A 20,661-nucleotide genomic window follows, 5' to 3' on the forward strand; every position below is an offset into this window, starting at 1 on the left:
TATTTCCAAGTAAATTTCACTGTAGGGTGCTAAAACCAAGTTCAGAAAAACACCATCCCAAAGCAAGACTCACAGGTAATATCTGAAGGGTATCAACACAGTAGGTCACCACCACCAGACAGCACTGGAAAGTTACTCTGTGGCTTCCTTAGTCTACGTGGTTGTCCTGCTCGGCCAGGGGAGCTGAGCCAGCACATCGTGGTATAAATAGGAAAGGCAGGGACTGTGTTGAACAAGCTGCTGCTTGTTTGTAGGTGTTTGCTGTATCACTGTGACAAGGAACAAGGACCCGAATGAAGCAACATTGGAACTGAATAAGGAAACAAATCTAGGAGCACAAAGACACAATGGTCAAGCCAGAGTCCCATAAGCACATGGAGCCATTCCCCACCCATGGGGAAACCAACTATCACTGCATAAAGGACACATTCCAACTACCTGTCCATCAGCTTTTTGCCCATGAAACAGGTAAAGCAAGCCCACCTCCACAGGTGAAGTGATTCACCCTGCCTCTGCTTGGACACCACTCTGAACCCTCCAGGGCTCAGCACATCAGACTCCCAGCAAACAGCACTGCTGGGCAACGCATCCTCAACGACTCAAATACAAGCTAGACATTGGGAAATCCTCTTCTGCACTGACTTCATGAATGCAGAACATAACCCACCACATGGGTTATGCATATGCTGCAGAGTCAAGTTTACTTTGAGTACAGTTCATTCATATGTGTTGGAAGACCTAAAGTTGCATCTCTACTTCTTCTAAATTCCCATTTTAAGAAATATACTGGCTATTTGAAGTATATGCTAATGCTGAGCAGTATTTAAAAAAAAAAAAAAAAAAAAGTACTACTTTTACAGTTTGCCCAGGCTTTGGACACAGAAGTGAAGGTTGCATACGCATGAGAGTGCCTCTTCTTCCCACCTCACATCTTCCCTTTCAGCAAAATAAGTATTTTCAATATTGATTCTAAGAGGAAAACACAAACAGAAATTCACAGACTGTTTACAAAGTCAGTCAAAAGAAAAAACCTGCTCTGAGGTATCCTATAAAACAGCACAGAGCTCTACCTTTCTGTCATTAAAAAAAAATAAACATGGCTTTTGATATCTATTAATATACAGTAAGAATAATTCCATTATTTAATCTAAAGCCTTTTGGAAATCCCAGCTCTTGCCACTATTGCATTATAGTGCACACACAGCAAGTCATTTATCTCCAGTGGCACAGTGTATTTTCCAACTTTATTAGTTTCTTGTGCCATTTGGCTTGCAATACCTGCATTCTACAGTGTATTATTTGAAGAGCCACAACCATGTAATCAAATACTATTTCATAAGCATACAAGCAATACACTGCCAACACAAGGCCTTCACTATACATTTTAGATGATCTTAAACATCTGTTGGGCCAGCCTGTGGAATTTCTAGATTTTAATATGGAGAGGGGAATACCACACCAAGACCACATCCCTTAGCACTTTTATGTATGATGATGCAAGGAAGTGTTTTCTTAATATTCAAACAAAGCAGAGCCCTCCAAGTCCTGTCCAAAAAAAAAGAAGGATTTTCTACCCTAATGCTCTTTGCAAGGTGTTGAGGTCTGACATTACCTCCTTTCTCCCAAAGGAGCTTCACAAGACCCTTGCCTACCTCGTGGAGCTCTACAGCAGGTGTGGGGAATGTGCTCTGCTTCACAAATGAGGGAGGTATCCCATGGTCAGACCAGGATGACCATTGCCTACCCCCTTCATCCAGTTCATACCCAAACAGGAACATAAGAAAACTGCCCTCCTCTACTTTAGGAGTACACAGCAGTAGGGACTGGAGGAGCCTCATGTAGATATAATCCCAAACACATACCTTTGGGTGAACAAGATCACCCAGCCCATGAGGCCGCTCATGGGACAGCAGCTGGGAGCTTGTGGCTGGAATTATGTTGGTTTACAGACTACCCACGCTGCAAATGCTGTAGCACTAGTAACTTGACTTCCCTCCTGACTAAACCAGGCTGGACAAAAGGAAGCAGGGCAACAGCTGAAAGATTTACATTCCACCTCACATGCTGTAAATCCCAGCAGATGACAAGCCTCTGTAACTGTGCCATGCCTCCATCTCAGTCTCAACTACTACATTGCAGCCAAGAACCTGGGAGCAGCAAGTACCTGCACAGCGTAGCTCACCACTGGATGAGGCAGGCCCTTAGATCCAAAGAGGACAGGCAAGTCTCAGCCTATTTCCTCTGGGAGCCTCTATTAAGAATCCAGTTTGAAGTGGCAATTCCTGCCCTTGCAGGAGACAGTAACTTGCAGTGCCTAACAGGACATAAGCATCCCATCCTCATCCTTTGTAACCCTACCATACCTTGCTCCGGGCAAAGTTGCTCAGGGCTCAGTCAGGCTCTGGATATCTCCATAGATTGAGACTGCACAACCTCTCAGACAACCTGTTCTAGTCTTTAAGTGCCCTCACAATTAGAAAAAAAAAAAATGCTCAGATGGAATTTCCAGTGTTTCAGCTTGTGCCCATTATCTCTTGTCCTGTCACTCTTGCTCAGACGCCAAGAACCACCCAGCTCCCCCTTCCTCATTCCCTCCCACCACATATTTATACAGTGATGAGATCCCCCTGAGCCCTCTCTGCTCCAGGCTGGACAGTCCCAGCTCTCTCAGCCTCTCCCCCCAAAAGATGCTCAGGTCCCTTTGTCATCTTCATGGCCCTTTGCTGGGCTCTCTGCAGCACGTCCATCTCTCTTGTACTGGAGAGACCAAAACTGAACACACTAGTCCAGGTGTGAAAGCTTTGCGGTTTTGTAACTGCCCAAGGGAAATCTGTAGAGAGTTACTCCCTCATCTTTTACAAGACAAAGCCACCTCTGTAAGAGCTTCCTGGACCAGCCCAACGGTCAAACTTCTCAGAGTGACTCATTAGCACACTATTCACACACATTTTTACCCTGACATCCTCCTGCTAGCCTTAATGTCCATTGCTGAATCTAGCCAAAAGATTTAACATTTTCATTTCCTGAGAAAGGAGAGCTAATTGAGACCGTGGCTGCAGGTGCAATAAGGCAGCTGAAAAATTTTGCAAGCTGGACCCAGTCAAGGCCCTACTCAGCACAGGCCTCCTGCTGCCCCTCCACATCCCAGTTTGAGCTCCTGCTGCTCCTCACCCAGGGTGGCTCGAATGTCCCTGAGCAAGAGCTACTGCCCTTACCTGCACAGGGTTACAAATTGTTCTCTGCTGCCAACACTGTTACTTGCTTCTCTCTCCTAAACCTATAGGTGAGCACACCGAGCATATCTTTTCTGAGATCTCAAGGTTCTTCCAGATTAGATGCTTTACTAGTTTGAGCAGTAAAGTTTCCTTTAAGGAAGAGGGGGTAAAAAAAAAAAAAAAAAAAAAGGAAAGCAAAAGAAAGAGAGACCTGCCTATGAATCAAAGGCTATTAGATGTTTACTTAACTAACAATAAGCAATGCCAAGATTAGTTCATTCTGTTAAGGACGGATCATCTATTTTTCAGGCAGCCCTCCTGTTGTGGCAACTGTCGCTCCAGATGCCTGCAGGGCCTGCTCAGGTAACCAAAGACTTCTGCGAGTTTTTGCTTCCCCCATACAGTTAATATACAACTACTGGAAGGCCCCTTTATTTTGCAGTGACATGCTATGTGCCCACAGCAGTAATCATCTCCATTTTACAGATGCTGTAACTCAAGTGTGCAAAAAAGTAGAGAGGCACAAGCAACATGTTCGGAGCCTAACTGGGGACAGTGATTAAGCCATTCAAAGCCCAAGATCCACTCCCTGTACAGTTTCTACTGCATGATCCTCAGAAACACCAGGTTGAGACAGTGTTATAAAGCCTGCAGCTCACAGCTCTGTCACCCAGCACTGAATATCCAGGAAACTGCCTTATTTGCAAGTACTTGCAGTGCATTCTTCCATCCACCCAAGTTCTATCCCTCTTAACTCTTTCCAGCAGTTGCCCAACAAGGCTTCTGCTCCCCAGATACCAGATCTATAGTCTCTCTTCAGGGCAGCACTCAAGCATCCCGCTCTCCTCCTCTTTGATGCTCTGCTGTTATCTCACCTGGAGACCACAGCCTGTTTTTCAAACCCTGGTGGTCCTCAAAGCTTCAGTCTTTGCAAACAGAAAAGAAATTTTGTTCACATAGTTACATGAATTCAGATCACAAGGTTGTTATAAAATTAGTGGAACTGACCTCCTCAAGATGATACCTCCATCTAGCCAAATCTTTGATCCGGATGACCAAAGCTTGTGCAAGATGAGTCTTGGAGGATATGAGTGTATTGCTTACCTGTGCCTCGTGTACCCTTTGACCAGAGAAGGGCTGCAGCATTTCCCTGGGGGTATCAAAGAGCAACAGCTGCCACAGAGCAAACATTCAGGACTAGGATTTCTGCTCTGCATCTAGGCCAGTATAAGGAGATAAATCCTGTGGCCCACATCCTACTATATGAAAGGATTAATCACTGTCCTTGTGGCACCTCTTCATCAGAAAGGCAAAGGTGCAGGCCACTTACATGTTTGGTGCCCACCATGGTATAAAGCTCAACCACACAGCATCTCTCAAAAAGGCGCTGCTGTAAATCACAGAATCCCAGAATGTGTGAGGTTGGAAGGCACCTCTGGAGATCTAGTCCAATGTCACTGCTCAAGCAGGGTTATCAAGAGCCAGTTGCCTGGTCAGGTTTTGGATATCTTTAGGACAAGAGGTAATGGCCTCAAATTGCACCAGGGAATGTTTAGCCTAGATATTAGGAAGCATTTCTTTACAGAACAGGTTGTTAGGTGTTGGAATGGGCTGCCTGGGAGGTGTTGGAGTCCTCATCCCTGGAGGTGTTTAAGAGTGGAGTCGACTTAGTGCTGAGGGATCTGGTGTAGTTGGGAGCTGTCAGTGTGAGGTTGATGATTGGACTGGATGATCTTCAAGGTCTTTTCCCACCGAGATTCTGTGATTCTGTGAAGGGAGACTCCACAACCTCTCTGGGACACCTGTTAGGGTGTTTAACCACCCTCAGTAACAAAAAAAAAAAAAGCCCACAACAAAAAAAAAGTTTCCCATCTATCCCAGAGAAGAGCAAGGGAAGGGAAACAAGAGTTTTGGTGATTAACACTTTGACAGGGAGAAACCTGAGAAGGGAGATAAGGTCCCTTCCCTCTGCTGTAATTCAGCAGTTAGACCCCTCACTTGGTTTCCCTCTCTCCACAAAACTAAGTTGACCATACACCAGCTACAACATTTACTCAGCTTTGCTGACATTTCCATTACCTTATAATATTGCTAGTATTATAAGTAATATAATAGTATTAATAAGTAATATATAGTATTATATAGTAAGAAATAGGAGTAGTAGGAGGGAGGCAAGATTCACAAGGCTCAATATTCTTTAAAAATCTAAGCACTTACTCTCATTTCTTACCCACACAAATATGCTGTATTACCACCATACATGACTTCTCTCCACTTTCCTGGGTTCAGTGCTCTGTATTTGCTCTCTGTAACAGCTGGTTAGAGTTCCTCTGCCTTGCTCCCATGACAGTCCATGTTCAGGTGCCTTGAGCTCTTTTAGGTCTGATAATATCTGGGGCAGCATCTAGCTGCATCAAGGCATAAGTACAGTCTCACAGGTGTGATCTCACTACACTTCTTTCATCCCTCTCACCTTTCCCTCTACACTACCCACAGGCAAAGCTGCTTACCAGGCCACACTTAAATAGGGTGCTTCAGACAGAGAGGAGCATCAGACAGCCAGAAGGAACATTTACAGAGCAGCTCACCAAGAAGATCCCAATGTACTTTAAATTTCACCTCAATATATTAACAGTCCACTTGCAGTGAATACCTTTGCTCTTCCTACTTTTGCACATAGTCCAGACCAACCAAGAACATCACATCACACCACCTAATCCCATCAAAATCTTCGTAATAAAAACCCAGGAAAAAAAAAACAGAGTGATTAAGCAGATGGACAGATGGTGGTTGAGGTTACAGTCCATCTAGTTAGCTATTCTGTCACCATCACCAGAGTAACGTTGGGCCTCTCGTGGCCAGATCCTGCATTCCACTGGAGGGGCCAGATCCCAGTCCCAGGATGCAGCTCCACTCTCCCCCCTCACACATCTCAGGGTTAAAGCAGCAGCTCCCAGCAGCACAAAGCTTTGGTTGATGGGCCTCTGCCCAACTTAATAGCTATTCCTCCAAAACATGGCAATAAAACAGTGGGATCTGCCTGTGGGCCAAACCTGCTCAAGAAGTCCCCAACTAACCGTCCCTCCAGATCCTCCCCATCACTTGCAGATGAGTTTGGGAATATCAAAGCAACAAAGTTCAGCAGAATCTAGGTGCAATTATGAGGAAGCTTGATAAAGTGGAGATAGGATTAACATTTAACTGCAAGCAGGGCTTCTCTTATTTGCTGTCAACCACACTCCGATTTTGTCCTACAGAGTGGAAAGAACTCTAATTAGCATCTTAGAGAAAGACATTTTGTCTGGCAGGTGAACTGTCTAGCAGAAGTACCACAAGAGACAGGGATAACAATTTAGTACCAATGAACTGATGTTTGTGCTTTTTCAGGCCTTCTTCCAATTAACCTACCTTAAACTGTTAATCCATGTTTTGCTTCTAGATTCTGTTGTCTTGATATAGACAATATACACATTTTCATGCAACAGATTTAATTAATTCACCACTGAGTCAGTGCTAATAGTACCATCCTTCCCTTTGAAAGTCAGCACTTGGCATTTGCCTCAAGGGCATCATCTCCACCAAAATATTTTTAGAAGAGTGGAAAAAAAGCAGGAGGTGAAAGAAAATAGATTTATTTAGTTCAAACACCATTCTCCTTCCACACCTTTCCAAAGATTATTTCAAGAACAAGCAGTTCTAATGAGAGAACCCCTCCCTGCTACAGAACCACTGCTTCCATCACACAGAGCTTCTCCTTCCAGCACAGAAATAAGTTCTTAATTATGTTGCATGTAGAGACAAGAGGAACTCCAGCTAAAAAGCACAGCTTTTATTTAAAAATAGTAGTAATACCACACACTAGAACAGAAGACTATGAGCCTCCTCTGAATCCACCCCTACTCACTTAGCATTGGTGAGACGAGGAAGAAGTTTTGCCTGGGCAGTAAGAGGGTGACCCAGGCTGCTGTCACCCCTGCAATGCCACCACTGCTGAGGGACTTCGCTTGGGAGCAGAGTGCTGACAGCACCACAGAAACTAGTTACACCTCTCCCTTCCTCTTCCTTGTAAACACACTGGAGGAGGCTGTTTATATCGGTACTATAATACAGTGCTGGATTTCACCTGTACCTTCCAAGCTGAAATCCTTGCCTCCTGCAAATACCTGTGGTTAGGTTTGAGGTGGGACAGTCCAGGACAGATCTTGAGAAACAACCTCATGTACCAAATACTCCCTTTGACATCCAGGCCCTGCACGAACGTTTGTTGGCAGTAATCACACTGCTGGCTTTTGTGCTGCAGGGTTGAGACAGGGTCAGGACTGCTTCAGGAACTTCTGCTTCTCACATTCCTTCCCATTGCCAGTCCTCTGCCATGTGCATCTCTATTCACCAGCCAAGCTCATGACAGTTTTGTTTCTCAGATGACTGACCTTGAACTTTTTTCTGTATTTCAAGGTGGACAGAGCAGTTAGACAGCTGAATGAAGAGAGAGCTCACAGCACTACATAAAAACGTGTTAGACCAGGAAAGACAAATATTTGTACTTCAGTTCTATCACCACCCTGGAGATAGGGGGACAAAAAAAAAAAAAAGGAAGAAAGAAAAAAGTGCATCTGAATCCCATTCTCTAGACAGGATCAGGCAGAAGGAGCCGGTCCCAAATTCACACAGCTAAACTGGACCAACATGGTTGCAAACATTAAGCAAAATAAACCAGGCTCTTGTAGAAATGACAGTGTCCTTGGACTGATTATTAAGTCTGCATTTCCCACAGAGATTACACATCAGTTAAAGAGTTCAGAGATGTGAATTTAAGGGCAGCCAGGAGGTTGCAACAACAGTTTCTGCTGCAAGCAAAGGTTTGAGAGCTTTACTGGGGGGATTCCTTTCCACCACCTCACACTAAGCAAAACCTTCGAATCACACCAGGGCTTCGCCGTGTTCACTGCCGCACCCACACGCAAGCCGCTCCTTGCGAGAGCGTTGGGGATTATTGGTCCACATTGCGACAGCACTTGGTCGTGGGCCTGACGAGGCACCAAGCCAAGCCAGTGGGCAGGGAACACATACGGCAAGCACACACACAGGCTGCTGGTGACAATGGAAGGTCTCAGCGCTGGATGTGTCTACAAAAGCCACTGAATTGCTGTCTGCTGTTGCACAAGAAAGAGGTGCTTCATTTTTATAGAAGCCCTGAAATTAAGTAGGATTCAGCCAGATGGGCTACAGCAATTGAGGCAGTGATTGTGGCATATACCTGTCAGCACCGAACTCAGCTGCTCTTTCCACTAACAATGCAACGGAGGAAAGCTGAGAGCCTGAAGGAAAAGAGTTATGAGACAGTGACGGGCGTTACAGAACCTCTTTCCCGCCCTCCTATGAGAGATGAACACTACTCCTGTCTGACAACAAAACAAGTGGAGCTCAGAGGAGCATTCTCTTTCAGCTTTTCTCTGTCTGTGCCCTAATGTCAATAAATCTTAACTGCCAAAACCAATCTGCCAAATAACCTTGGCCCACAGTCTTCTTCAAGCATTTCTGCCAGAAGTATTAAATATCCAAAGCAGCACAAACTAAGCAACAGACTTTGGGTATGTCAAGCACAGCCTCAGTCACATTAATGTAATTGTTCCAGGATTAATATTTTTCATTTAAAAGTTCCACTTTGTGCAAATATGCTGTGTGGATTTATGGTCTGCCATAGACATTCCAACGAGTTCACTTATTTGCAACAGTACCCATGCAGCATAAATGGAAGTACGACAGATACAAAGCATGTTAATATTTATCTTTTTCCTTTTTTGAAATTTTGTTCTCTAATCAATGTTACTAGGCAGTCTCCAGGGCAGCCAGAAAGAAAAACTAGGAGTCACCATGCCAGATGAAGTAGATACCTCGTTCTGAGCACCCTCAGACTTCAGGAAGACATTTAAAATAAATAAATCCTTTTTCCTACAGCCAGTTAAGGAACAAACTACTCTCTAATAAATAGTGTCTTCCTAACCCACAGCAGCTGGAACTCGGGCTAGGGCAACCCATGAAACAAAACGGTTTATAATCTTCCCAAATGCGCCACCACCCCAAGCTCACAGCAGTAACTACAAGGATTACTGTCACAACACAAATATCTGGTTCTTTCTTGGCTCCCAAGTTCTCCACCTCAGTGACACTTTGGATGTGGACTGAATTACATACCCTACATGTTGCTTTTTCTTTTTTTTTTTTGAACCATTGTTCGTTTGTTTTAAACCACACCAAAGTAGCTATTTCTATGCCCAAAGAAAAACATCAGCGTAAAGAAAGTAAGGAACACTGTTTCTGAAATCCTCTGTGTTTCTCTAAGTATACACAGCAGGAAATAATGTTTGCTTATGTAAACGTACTAAATTATATTCTCAAACTGAACAGATGGCACACCCTTGCAATACAGCTTTTACAGACTGCACTTTCATTCCTTAAATATCCCCTGAAATTGCAGATGAGGTCTGTATAGGAAAAGCATACCTTCCTACCCAACAACTTCTGCACAAGTTATTTAAGGACATCTCAGCCTCCACTTACAATGCAAATGTTTGTATTATAAGTTGCTGCACTATTCTTGGAAAGAGTTCAAACTGAGGAGAGACTTTTTGATGAAGTTGCTCTTATTCAGATTTTTTTTTTTCTTTAATCTAAACATCTTGGGGGGGGTGGGGAGGGGGTGGCGGGGGGGAACAACAAAACGTGATCGGCTTTGATTTTAAACAACAGGACAGCCCAACAAGAAGAGAATGATTTTAAGATTTAGAACAACATCCAAATTCAAGAGAGATGCTTTAGGTCAATAACAAGTTATCAGGTTGGAAAGCATTAGATTACACATTAGAAATAAAAATAAAATTCTTGCCAGCACCAAAGTCACCATCTGAAGGTCTGCAGGCTACCCTGCAAGAAGCCAGAGCAGACCTCTCAGGCTTTTTTCTTAAAGGCTGCAAACTGATAGCTTCCTTCAAGATGTACTATCTTTTGCCCCTCTAAGTAGGGAAACCCACAAAGAACAAAAAATCCTAGAAAGCCAAAGAATAATTTAAGCTTGAAAGGATCTCAGGTGGGCACATGATTCCATCCCCAGCTCAAAATAAAGCCACCTCCCACACTATTCTTTCACTTTGAATACCCGTTTTTGTCAGAGCCAAAGTTTTCAGGACTATATTTTCTGCTGCAGAAAACAGCCAAGCTTGTGTTTTCAGCATATCCCCACACCATTTCTCTCACTGTTTACTTTTGCTTTCTCCTGTAAGCAAGAGCTTTTTGCATGATGCTGTGCAGGGTGATGAGTGGTCAAGAGACCCCACTGAGAAGCAGCAAGTGCATTCCAAGCACTGTGTGCTCTACGCTGCTTTTGCTGTCACCTCCTAGGGTTAGTTGTTTTCTTTAGAAAAGATAAATTATATATACAAAAGTTATTCCAAAGGAATTCTGTTGAACTTTGCTTGGCTTCAGACATCATATACTATAACTTGCTTTGATATTTCTAGATTTGACATTGTGCCTACATTTCTGACTCATGAGGAATTTAATATTAGGCTCCAAAAACGGTGTGCTGAGGCCCATCCAGTGTCCTGTGGTGAACAGACTAGAGCCAACAACCAAAAGGCAGCAGCATTCAGGCCCTGGATGTTCTGCAATAACACAAGCTCTACTGACCTTAGATCTTCTCATTCAAACATTTTCAGTCTTCCCAATTTATTTGTTTACTTGCATCATTGTAACTAAAATGATGGGCTTCCACTCAGCATTAAGGAAAGACAGCACCTAACCTGTGTCGTCGTCGTCCCCCCCCCCCCCCCCCCCCCCCCATTATAGCTCAGGTTTAGATGTCTCCAAAGAGGAGACTGAAGTTTTATTGCATGCATGGTGTAGCTGTGGGCTGAAACTTGGGTTGGAGTCAAGACTAACATTATGGAGAAGACATGCAAGAAAGCAAGGGAATACTCTGAAGTAGTTTAGTTCCAGCCTGTAGAGTCCTACACATGAAGCCCAAAACCAGCTCAGAAGGAAGAGGTGAAAAAATTGCTCCTAGAGTTGGTAGAGACACAGGTGCTGCTGGAGTGGGACCTACATTGGCATGTGAAACAGCAGAGAACAGTAAACACAAATTTGATTACTGCCACTTATTAAACCAGGTTGCCCTGTGTAGCAGATCAAGGAGTTTCCCTGCAGCTAAAACAGATGGCTTTGGTCTGAGCAAGTGACTCATCACACAATCCCAGAGGAAAGTATGGGTGAATTCCTGTTCTGGCTCCTTGCCTAGAGCAAAGCAAGTGCAACTCCCATCCATAGCTCAGATAGAAGAGACCCATTCACTAGGGGACAGAGGAACCTAAACACATCACACTCTGGGCTGGAAAAGGCACCTGGTCTCTACTAGAGGGTCATAAAGTTTAAGGCATCTAACTGAAAGACTTCTGTCCTTCTTGCTGGTGTTGATTTCCCTCTTCCCTTAGGTCAGTCAACTTTTTCCCATCTGCAATCATGAAAGAAGGAAGGGTAACGATGTTAGCAACCCCTCCATGGTAGCACACAGCCTCTCCCACTCATTCACTGAAGGTAATTTTTTACTCATCACCCCTCAGACTCCACGTAGGAAAGTCACTCCAGGGCAACACTTCCTCACATGGCACAACTGCTCAGCAGAGAAGCCACAGCTTAATCTACTGCCAATCACAGCTTACAGTGAGGCTGGGCCATATGGGAACTGAGACTGGGGCTCTGTTCCTAGTTCTGGCAAGGGAGGAGGAGGAGGAAAATATCACCCACTCTTTCTCCTAAAATAGGCGCAGCCCACTGCTCAGCTTTTGAGCTCATCATATAGGTGCAGCCCACTGCTCAGCTTTTGGGCTTATTGCAACCAAGAGGCATGGCCTGAACATCCAAGACCTGTGTCTGGATTGCAGCAGCATTGCCTACAAATGGGAAGCTGGAAACTTTTTCTCCTGAGAGACACTTGGTTTTCTAAATACAGTCCAGGTATCTCCCATATCATGCATTCAGCTGATCTGAGCTCCAATTAGGAAGAACAACTTCTGTTGTCTCCAGTCATCTTCTTCATGATACTCTCCTGCATCACTTAGGAGCTGGTACAGGAAACACCTCCATGTAGTACTGGCATTTGTGTTTTCAGCAAATTAACCATTAGCAACTGCCAGATCTTACAGTGGTGGGAAGAGTCATTCACTTTGAATTCCCTCAATACTCCCCCACACACCTTTTTTTCTTTTTGGAAGTCCTTGTATTAACACAATCATAGAACTAAGCACATTCTCTCACTTGTCACATAAAGCATTCTCCAGTCAGTGGTAAATCCAGCAGAAACTTTTTACAACTCTTGTTCAGTCTTCTGGGCAGGAACACAGTGCCCAGGCAGCTCCAGCAAATCAGTTCTCCTTCCTTCGTCCCTCCCAGGTGGGACATGTTGAATATGTGGAACTGGGGATGTTCATGAGCCTGTTAATTTCCCCCCATCCGGGATATCTCCAGTTTAAACAACCCTAAAATAAGATAATCCTGTTCGCTCACCTAATTTTTCACCAGACTTCTAATAGTGCACATCTGCCTTCACTATTAGAGCATGGGTGCATAGTGACAGGTGCAACAGCTGGTTTTATTATTGTATTTCTTTACACTCAGAGTTAAGGATTAAACAAACAGCTGCGCAGAGGGGACAATTTCAAAGTGCATCTAGAAGAAGGGAACTAGAAAAGCAGTAAGACTACCCCATAACCAATTAAGACTTTCCACCACGAGGAAGGAGTTTGTCATGTCCCTCTGTTCACAAACCAACTCTAGAAGACCCTTGCAGCAGAGGTGGCCGTGCTTCTCCTCAGCACAGCTTTACTTTTACAGCTCCACCTCAGCAATTAAGGCCTAAATCCTAGCTGCCAAATAGAAAAAAGCCTGACAGCTCTCCTGCCTCAGGACACAAGGTGAAGTGTATCTGCACAGCACATAGGAGGGTTTTCCCCCCCTTCCACACACACAGAGAAGAGACCTGGCAACGTACAGATGCATAAGAGTTTCAGCTAGGTGTCTCGGTCAGCATATAAGGACCCTTATTTTATACACCCAGGAGTTGCAAAGAAGGAAAGTCACTTGCCTGTTTCAAAGCAGCTCTATTCCAGAGCCCTGAGTTGTATTTTCTTCACCTTGTGTATATTTGCTCACAAATAATCTCACAATACTCGCTTTTCCCCTTCCCTTGTGCGTGCATACCTGTATCTCAAGGAGTAAGGAAGATTGTGTGGATGAAGAACACCCTCCAAGATCAGTCAAGCACAACACTTCAGAAACTGTTAAGCCTCTAAAGAGCCAAACAGGAGTAACAGTCTTGTTCCCTCCTTTCTCTCATCCATCCTCCAAGCGTTGCTCGTTTGCAGATGTGCCCTGGCAGCCATAGCACATGAGCAACCACAACATTTACAGAGGACTGATGGGTCAACAAGTCAGCCCTCACACCTCCTCCTTGCTTTGTAGGCCTGCCCTCATGAGAGAGGGCAGCAGAGAAAGGAGCAGGAGAAAACAGCAAGATTCACAGCATCAGGAAAACAAATCCCTGTTTCAGAGCCAGACCACTCCAGACCTGGCTTTGCTTCAGAGGAAAAGCAATTAAATTCACCCACTGCAGCTCTTCCACGGGGCTCTTTTTATTCTTTTTTATTAAATTTCCTGTAACTAAGATTAATGGTTCATGTGTTATCTGCCTCAAGGTATCAGAGGCTTCTGGCTGACCTGCCATCAGCAGAGACAGTAGGAGACTGAGAAGACCAAGAAGATCTGAGAGCTCACAAGTGGCAGGCACTGGCAAACACTGGCAGACACTCCACTCGCTCAGAGTTCGAGGCTAAAGATTGAAGTGAAAGGCAAGGACTAGTACACTGAGTTTTTACAGGACTTGCGCTCCTTCAGGAAGCCCAACAACTACCCAGAGGACAGCATGCCCCTAAATATCTTCACAACTCTTGCACACAAAAAAACTGCCCACAGGAACACAGTCCCAGATTGAAATAAAAATTTCCACTACCAAGCTTCTAAACTTTGAACAATCCTCATCAACAGGGAGATGCAGGACCACCAGAACAAGATCAACCTCTGACCAGGCTGGCAAGGGGAGACCCAGCCATATTTGTGTCTCATCAGTTCCAGGCTTTGGTTGAGGAGGGGGCTGCACACACCCACAGCCAGTTATCCCAATTAGCCCAGACACCCTCTTGCAGACTTCTGCTGGTTCTGCTCAGGAATAGCGCCTGTAGGGCTCCTCAGTGAGGAATCGTGGAATGGCTTGAGTTGGAAGAGACCTTTAAAGATGATCCAGTCCAACCCCCTCGGCATGGGCAGGGAAATCATCACTAGACCAGGTTGCTTAAAGCCCCATCTGACCTGACTTTGAATGCTCCCAGGGATGGGGCATCCACAGCTTCTCTGGGCAACCTGTTCCAGTGTCTCACCATCTTCCCTGTAAAAAAGTTTCTTCCTTATGTCCAGCCCAAATCTACCCTATTTCAGTTTTAAACCATTGTTCCTTGCCCAGTCATTAGAGGCTGTTGTAAAAAGCCTCTCCATCTTTCTTGTAAGCCCCTTTATATATTGGAAGGCCACAATAAGGTGTCCCTAAAGCCTTCTTTTCTCTAGGACCTCCTCTATCCTCAGAACCTGTTCTGGGCATCCCTCACCAGAAAGCCTCCTAGGACAGTCCATCTTTAAGTGGTTTTTCTCTTCCAAATTAGTTTTTATAGCAGGAGCTGGTTGCATGGCACTCTTTAAGCACGTTCATAGCAGCACTTAGAGTTCCGCATTAAAAAAATTATTAAGGCTCAAACCTGAAGTTTCCCTTCTTAGACATGCTCTTGACCAGCTTGGTATCTCTGCAGAGATCTCACATTCCAGCATACAGGAACATGGAGATTAGTCCACTAATGTTTCCACTGAAATGCAGTAGTAGCCTGGACTGGGTGGCTCTCCACAGCCATGGGCACAGCCTAGTCTCTGAAAGTAGCCATTGAGCAGAAGATGCATTTAGATACCTGCAAACATCACCACGTGTGCCGTGTACTCCCTCCCTGCCTCCTCCCACTCCACTATCACCCTCTATCTTCAGAAGAGAAAATTTCTTTGTGGAAGATGTCCAGCAAAGCACACAGCTTCAAAGACCACATTAATCTGAAGGAATTAGACTCATTTTAACTGAAGCGAGTACACGCACTGCCTCTGCTAACAAAGCCCAGACAACATCTGGTCTGCCAACAGGCCCTCATCGTAACACCCAATACCTGTAACACCTGAAGAAGCCTAACTTAGATCACCAGCAGCTTCTGCAAGGAGGCTCATGCCCATACAGTGCTTCTGACCTCCTGGGTCCAGCGGTGACACCCAAGAGTTAAGTAATGCTGGGCTCAGTTACATCATAGCCTTGACACCAAAATCCTGCCCCATAAATACCAGGTACATTTTATTACATACATAGTAGAAGAAAGAGTAAAGCAAAGCCAGGGATGATTAACATCAATTCCTCCCCCCACCCCTTATCATGCTTTCTACCAACTCCCTTCACATTGAAGCATTAGAAATATAGTGTGGAAAAAAGCAATGTTTTCATTTTCTTTTGTCCTGTGCAACCGAGGACAGGAGGGAAGATTCATTTGCCCAGTTCACTATCTTTTGGTACATCAGAACATCTTACCCAGCAATTAATGCCCAATCCAAACAACGGGGGCAGAGTTTCCAAGGTACCACTTAGCTACTTGAGATAAACACGACATTAAAAAGGGGGGAGGGAGGAAAACCCGCATTAGCTAGGCATACATAAATGACAGGCTTCCTTCCCCCATCAAACAGGCATGGCTCCTCGCATCACACCTCACCTGAGCAGCCCTGTCTCACTTCCCGCCTCCCCAGGGGAGAGCACCCTGATCCTACAGAAGCGCTCAAATGAAAAATGTTTTTTAAAAAGGTTTATTAAGCGCACATGCACACACACTCCCCCCCTTTTTTTTTTTTTTTTAAGGTAGCACTATTATGCTCACCATTCTTCTCTGGACTTTAACCCCATTTTGGTGCTAGAAGCCCTGGATACGACCCCCCCATGGCACCAGGCACCCTGCCCTCTGGGACGCCACCAGCCTCTCGCCCCGAGGTGCCTCGGCCATACCGGAGAAGGCCCCGGGAGGGCGAGAGGAGCCCGTAGGTGCCCCGCGGCGGCGGGAGGATGCGGGCAGGACCACGGGCGCGGAGGGAGAGCCCGGCCGGCTCGCGCACAGCGGCTGAGCCGCAGTGGTGCCCCGCACCCCCTCCCCGGCCATACCGGCGGTGGGAGGGAGGACAGGCAGGCGAAGGGGACACGGTGCGTTTCCCCCCCCCCCCGCGGGGAAACCGGTGCCCCGAGGGAGGCTCCTACCTGGCCGGGCTCGCTGCTGTAGGCGAAGGCGTAGACCCGCTCCGCGCTGATGTTCACGGCGCCCCGGTAGACGCGGCCGAAGGCGCCAGGAGCGGGACTACCCCCGGCGCCACCACCGCCCCCCCCAGCCGCTGCTGCTGCCCAGAGCAGGGCGCAGAGCAGAGCCCCGGGAACCGGGGCTGCCCCCCCGGCCATGGGCTCGTCCCTGCCGGCCCCGCGGGGCAGCCTCACGCCCGCCGGTCGCCTGGTGCAGCGCTCGGACTATCGCTCCTCGGTTGGGCGGGCGCCGAGGCGCTTTATCTGCGATTTAAATAAATAGCTCGACGACACGCACAGGGAGGCGGGGAGGTAGCCCCGGACACCCCCCGCCCCTTCGTCCGAGGGGTGCCGAGGAACTTGCCCCGGGGAAGGACCCTCCGCCGACCGACCGAAGGGAAGGGGAGGGGAGGCCGGTGGGCTGGCCGGCCCCGGGGAGGAGGGTCTCTTCCCTGTGCCCGGCCCCAAATTCTGAGCCGGCCGTGGCAGACCGTTGTCAGTTAGGCAGCTTTTCCTTTTGGTGAGCTGTGCTGTGAGCTTAGGGGCATTCTGGCATCGTCAGGCAGATCCACAGGGCGGTCAACACCCCCGGCTCACCGAGTTTAGGGGCGTCCTCACTGGAGCGGCGGCTTGCACCCCAATACACCTTGGCGACCATCCCCAGCCTTTATTTTTGGCTGCTCATAACTTTGGGGTAAATGCCTTCATCTTTTAGTTCAGTCCAGAGGTGTGGAAGGCTACAGCAAAATGTCATTTTGTTAATTCAAGCGTGGATTAGCACATCTCAGACACTTTGAGTTGTTCATGAAGCTGCTACAAGCAATACTGTGATGCTCTTACACTTCTCAGCAGGATGAGAGCGATACTGTTGGGCTGTGAAAGGGCCAGGGGTCTCTTTCTCACAGTTTACCCCTCCTATGTTCTTCTGTTGAAAACACACCTGGGAAATGAATTACAAAATGAATGAGATACATTAGAGTATTCAAGCATTATCGTATATTAAAAATACTTCTAATATATCAAGACACATATCTATTAGAATGCTTTTCTAGCCACAAAAAGTCATTCTGTATGTTAAAATTTTAAGTTACGCTACCATTAAAAAGTTGGATTTTTATGATCAGGGTGGAAGGAGGAAGAGGAAGGAAAACGAAGCTTCTTTGAAAGAGGGGCGGGGATTTTTGCCATTAGAGTGAGGATTAGTGCATTCATTTTCTAATTCAATTAATTAGATCCCACGGTGAAGGGATTCACTTCCACACCCAAGAAGATAGAGCATTGCTAGAAAGCAACCAGAAAGGTTTTTCAGACTGAGGATGAACTTGTAGGAGCCGCAGTGCTATAAAGCCAGCCTGCAGTCTCCAACAGAGGTGACTCCAGCTCCAGAGGCTTTCCAACCTCTGGGGTTTGTTTTCAACACAGAGATTTCTCCGGGGTCACTTGTCATCTTTGGAGGAAAAGTGGCAAAGCTCAGCAAAACGAGCCAGAGTGGTTATGCCATCATGTTGATCTACAGGCCTTTGTGTGATCTCTGCTAAGAGAAAAAAAAAAAAAAAAATTGTCAGTGATTTCCATGTTTGTCTTGAAGCAGGCTGCTGTTCAATTCACCCTACCTTTGTCAGAGTCCCAAGAAGTGGTGTTAATGGAAAAAAAAAACCAACATTTGAGATTTGTTGGAAGATGGACACTCCGATACAATGAGTTTGCCTTTCAGCCTGGGCATCGTACTGTGCACACCTTTGCCCAGAGAGGAGAGGCTTCAGGCAACAGGCGGAGGTACAGCAAAGCAAAAGCATGTCAGGGCCATGCCAGCTTGCTCAGAGCAATGTGACAGATGGCACAAGGCCAGTATTCTGCCAACTGAGGTAGCTCAGGCAGCTGCAAATGATTTTTGTGTCATTTAGTGCCATGTGTATTTCAAATTGGGACATCAGTACAGGATCGAGACATTGTCCCTCCCTACATGTGTTCATGACAAAGAAGTGGCTCTTCATATAGTCCACACTTTCCAAAGCAGAGTTATGGTTTTCTTAAAGTACTTGCCCTGCATGGATGTACATTCTGACATCTTAGCAAAGACTATGCATTTTTTCCTCATTTTGAATTTGAGAATTCAGGTTTTCTTTTCAAAATGTAATACTCTGTTCTTGTCTTTATTGAATTTCATCTTACTGTTTGGAGGCTCCTTCTGCAATTTAGCAATGTTAAACCTTTCTTCAAATCTTCACCTCCAAAGTGCCCAACTTGCTGTTATTTGCAGAAGTTTGAAGTCAAAGGTCAATTCCACCATTCAAGTCACTAATTAAGGTAATCAATCCTAGCAGACAGATCAGATCTCTTAATTTGATGAATCATTGCTATGGTTTTGGAGTTGCTTTTCAATCACACACCCCTCTCACGTTAATACCATCTAAGACCTATTTGCCTTTATGGGAGTGGTGTTCAAGGTACTGTCAAAAGCCCTGCTAAAGTCAAAATATGTTTCATCTATTCCTTTCAGCACCTGCTAACTCAATTATCTCAGCAAAGAAATAAATTAGGTTACTTTGACATGATTTGATCTGGACAATGCACACTGCCTGTTTCTCATCACTTTACTGTTATTTAGTTGCTCACACACTGATTGCTGAATGGCTTGTTTCATTATCTTTCCAGCTAACAAATGGAGGGTGGCTGATTTGTAACTCTTCACTCAGCCCCTCTGGTAAAGGTGAATAGCCCATTTTTCCTTTTACACTTCCACCTGGATCTTGTTCTTGAACAGCAGCAGGTATTTTGGAAGAAAGAACTAGTCCCTGTAAGAGAGAAGATGCTGATCCAGACGGACCATGGGCCTGGGGCAGTGGAAGTGGTCTGGTATTCTTGTATGTGCCTCTGTACACTGGTGTCAGGGGCCAAAGAGGGCTGGCTGCTCCCTGAGGGACTGACAGGGAGCCGGGTGCCGTAACATGGCCAGCGGAGCAGGGACCTCACTGGCCAGGGACCCATCCCCCAGGATCTGAACAAGGCGAGCTGGGCAAGGCCTGGAGATGGCAGCTGGGGTCAACAGAGTGTTCAGATCACCAGATAAATCGATGGTGATGGGTTAGGTTTGAGGTCAAGCTAGGAAGATAATACAGTGAGTCAGGTCTGGTGACGGCCACGGGGGATGGATGTAGCCCCCTGATCAGCAGGCAAGGCCATAGAAGTGAGGCAGGTCTGAGGTCTGGCCAGGAGGGTGGCCAGAGGTCTGGGTTGATGGATCCAGACATAGCTGCAGCTCAGCCCACCAAGCACCACAGCCTCGGCTGAAACACTGCTGCCATGGGAAGGGGAAGATCAGCCCTTGCTGAGGTCTCCCTGCAGCCCTCCGAGGTCCCTAGAGGGGAGGGGGGCAGCCCCCTGCTGCGCTGTCTCTAGGTCAGCAGTGAGTCCAGGGTGCATGACTCCCAGGAAGGGAGATGATGCTCTCAGGGGCCTTACCTCTGGCTGTGGTGGGCACAGATTTCCTAACATGGCCCATTTTTCCAGTATAAGCAAATCCCAGGGTTGTGAGTGTCTTAGGGAAAGGAGGATCTGTGCTGAACCAGAGTCTCACAAAAGTGTGGTGAGGGGTTTTTGTGTTTGGTTTGGGGTTTTTTGTTGTTGTTGTTGTTTGTTTTTTTTTTTCCTATAGCACAAAAGTAGAAAATCTCATTGCTATTGGGGAAAAAAACACAGCAAAGAAATGACATTTCTCCTGGTAACCAAGGCTGCAAAAACATCCAAGACAGAGGAACGATCTTAATTACAAAGAAATTCCCCACGTCATATTAGCTTGGAAGGGTAAACAGTATAAATATCTAACAAGCCAAATTGTTTGGAAACCTGATGGTTTTAAACCACTGCTGTTTGAATATGTTGTCTCCATCTTATGTAAGCTCCACTGTGAGTTAATAGATGCTGTAGATGCTCAGCTAGCTTCTGCAGAGATAACGCAACATTTTCAGACTCTGCTGTAAA

General features: G+C 46.0%; 1 protein-coding gene across 2 annotated transcripts in view; it reads right to left on the bottom strand.

Moving 5' to 3' along the window:
- Positions 1-16,787, bottom strand: part of SIDT1 (SID1 transmembrane family member 1) — a 45,706-nt gene extending 28,919 nt beyond the window's left edge. The window contains exon 1 of one of the 2 annotated variants that reach the window (XM_074896932.1): positions 16,645-16,787. The gene's annotated coding sequence lies outside the window, so the exon portion shown is untranslated. The remainder of the gene's footprint in view (positions 1-16,644) is intronic. The other variant, XM_074896942.1, reaches the window with a different exon arrangement.
- Between the last annotated feature and the right edge of the window lie 3,874 nt (positions 16,788-20,661).

The sequence above is a fragment of the Athene noctua genome, chromosome 1 (genome assembly GCF_965140245.1).
Source record: "Athene noctua chromosome 1, bAthNoc1.hap1.1, whole genome shotgun sequence".
In the NCBI taxonomy this organism is placed as follows: Eukaryota; Metazoa; Chordata; class Aves; order Strigiformes; family Strigidae; genus Athene; species Athene noctua.